The sequence below is a fragment of the Crocodylus siamensis genome, chromosome 7, assembly GCF_052110815.1.
Source record: "Crocodylus siamensis isolate JL-2025a chromosome 7, ASM5211081v1, whole genome shotgun sequence".
In the NCBI taxonomy this organism is placed as follows: domain Eukaryota; kingdom Metazoa; phylum Chordata; order Crocodylia; family Crocodylidae; genus Crocodylus; species Crocodylus siamensis.
Genome location: NC_143401.1, coordinates 64,389,116 through 64,391,895, shown reverse-complemented (window position 1 = coordinate 64,391,895; position 2,780 = coordinate 64,389,116).

Genomic DNA, 2,780 nt, shown 5'->3' with positions numbered 1-2,780 from the left:
GTAACAAGGCCCTTTGACCCCATGTGTGTATTATCACTGGGGATCCTGGTTTTCTCTGATTAAAAAAACTGCAAATTCTCTGATAAAAACCCCCAAAAAATGACAGGTTATCTGGTAAACCCCCAAAATCCATGATTAAAATGAAATGCCACAATGTATATCCGTACCAGATGAACACAATATTTTACTGATATACTTACAATATTAAAGCAATTTGGAAACCTACAAGTGCCTCAATCACTATAAAATAAATTCTAAATCACTATAAAATAAATTTTAAATACCTATATAGTTTGGCATTTGGTTTGGGGGGCTTTATCATGGAAAAACAGAGCTCCCACTGCCCCCTTCACTCACCGGGATGCAGGTCCAGGCCCATCACTCTTCACCCCCTGCCCCCCAGCCCTGCTGGTGCCCATTGCTCCTCAGCCACAGTCCTCTGGCCCCCCCAACCCTACTGGATGGGTCCCCCAGCTGCCAAGGGACATGGGTCCACAGCCCCCTACCATTTGCAATAATGCCCAAACCCCACCTGCCACCAGAGCAGGAAGCAGAGTGCAGAGCCTGGCTCTCCCTCCCCCATGGGCAGTATGGACGGAGTTGTCTACTGTAGGCTGTGGCTCCCTGCTCTGCTGCCTTCCTCTGGGGCCTCCATAGTTCAGCAGATGGGACCTAGCGCAGCAGGGCAGAGCAGAGCTGGGAGAAGAAGCTCATTGCTACTGTGAACCCCATGCCACCCTGGTAAGCCACCCCCTGTCTGCCCATCAGGAACGAGAGGCACAACTCCATTCTACCACCCTGACTACTATCAGGTTGGCAGGGGGCACCTCACCAGGATGGTGCAAGGCTTGCAGTGACAAGGAACTTCCACTCGGGGCCCGCTCTGCTCTGCCACACTGGGTCCTGCCCACTGGGCCACAGAAGCCCTGGGGGAAGGCAGCAGGTTGGGAAGTCTAAGCCTTCAGCGGGCAGCCCACACCTGCACCATGCACAGATCACATGCCCCTCATGCCCCTTCCCCAAAATACACACAGCAGCAGGGAGATACCCCCACCCTCACTACATTCTGTTAGGAATAAACTATACAAGCTTCTGAATTTTAGCTGTATGTGATCTTAGGCAACAAAAGATATGGATTAAAAAATTTTTTTAATTAATCTCACCTTTGCTTATCTTAATCCTTGTTCTATTTGTGTAAAGGCATCTCAGTTAGGCGTAGCCACCAAAACCCTTGTGAATACTGCTAAATATGCTGAGCTGTAACTGGAAAAGAACATTTAAATCAAAGTTTACTTAAGTACTAACAATGTAGGTATGCTGAGATCCAGATAAATGAGGACAATGATAGTGGGGACTTTGACTCACAACAGGAAAGTTAATAAACGATTTGTACCACAGGCTGAGCAAAAGAGTTAGTATATAAATTGATAACACATGATGCACAGGTCATTTTCCTTTATTGGCAACCAAGGTATCCATAGAAGCTTTACTCTTTTAATAGAGTTTATTAACAACAAAGAACTGTTGGTCATGGACTGGAGGTCAACATATAGGGAAGCAAAAGAATGTGTTTGAGCAGTCAGATCCACAGAAAATTCCTAAGAAATTCCATATACTCACTATAAAGCAGAAGAATGGTAACCACCCCTCCTCCCCACAACATGTCACAAGGAATGAACACAGGTTTTCTGAAGTCATGCTAAACCCACAGACTTTGACCCTATTGGGCACATTATGAGTTCAGATCTTGAGAAAACAGCAAGCTTCACAACAAAATTCCCATCAAGTTTGTTTGAAAACTGGTCCTGGGCTTCCACCTTCCTTGACTTTGGGAAGGCTCCCATGTCCAAAGGCAGGGGAATGCCCCATCCGTTACTTAAAGAACTATCCCTCTCAGCAGATCTCTCAGCCTTCTTTTTGCTCACATTCTAGGGAAATGCTAAATTCTAATCCTCAACCCATGGTAGTCAGCTTCTGAGCAGGCTAGTGTTCAAAGGTGAAGTTCCCTGGCCCTATTGATAAGAAAACTATTGTGCCAATATGGAAAAGTCCCTAAATGCTGATGGCAAGTGATGCTGTCACAGCTACACAGTCTGTCCACTAAGTGTTCAGCCTTTGTTGAACATGCATGGTACAAATATCCCATAAACACTGCAGCCAGGAGGGTCATTCACAAACCAAGAAGTCTGGCCAGGACTTGACTTTTTAGCAGCTTTGGTTGTGAAAGATGTCTGTTCTCTCCAATTATCTCCTAAATTGTTTCTGGTGCAATTACTGAATGTGTTCCACAAACACAAATAATTATTTAGCCAAATATCTCAGGCACATTGCTTCTTCCCAGAAGGAATGCATTTCAAACATACTAAGGACAGCTGGGAAACAGTTGCTTCAATCAGTAGCACTAAATGCTGGAGCCATTTATGCATGTATTACTTCAATGGAGGACAGTACAAATATACCTTGCACGGGAAAAGTGAAGGATTTGTCAGTTGCATCAGCAGGACCACAAATCACATGAAAGGTGCTGAGGATTAGGTGATAAAAGGTACGTATGCAACCTAGACCTGTGAACTCCATAGATCTCTATTTAATGGAAGGAGTCCAGGAGATGCAGGACACTTAAATGCAACACTTGCCTTCAGAAAGCTCATTGCTCTATTGCCAAGTGGTTTCTGAAAAATGTAGCTGGAAACCACAACTCCCACCAAACACAAAAACAACCAGATGAACAAAATTATAGGAACAACATGAATTCTTAATTTAAGAGCAGAAAACCTCCT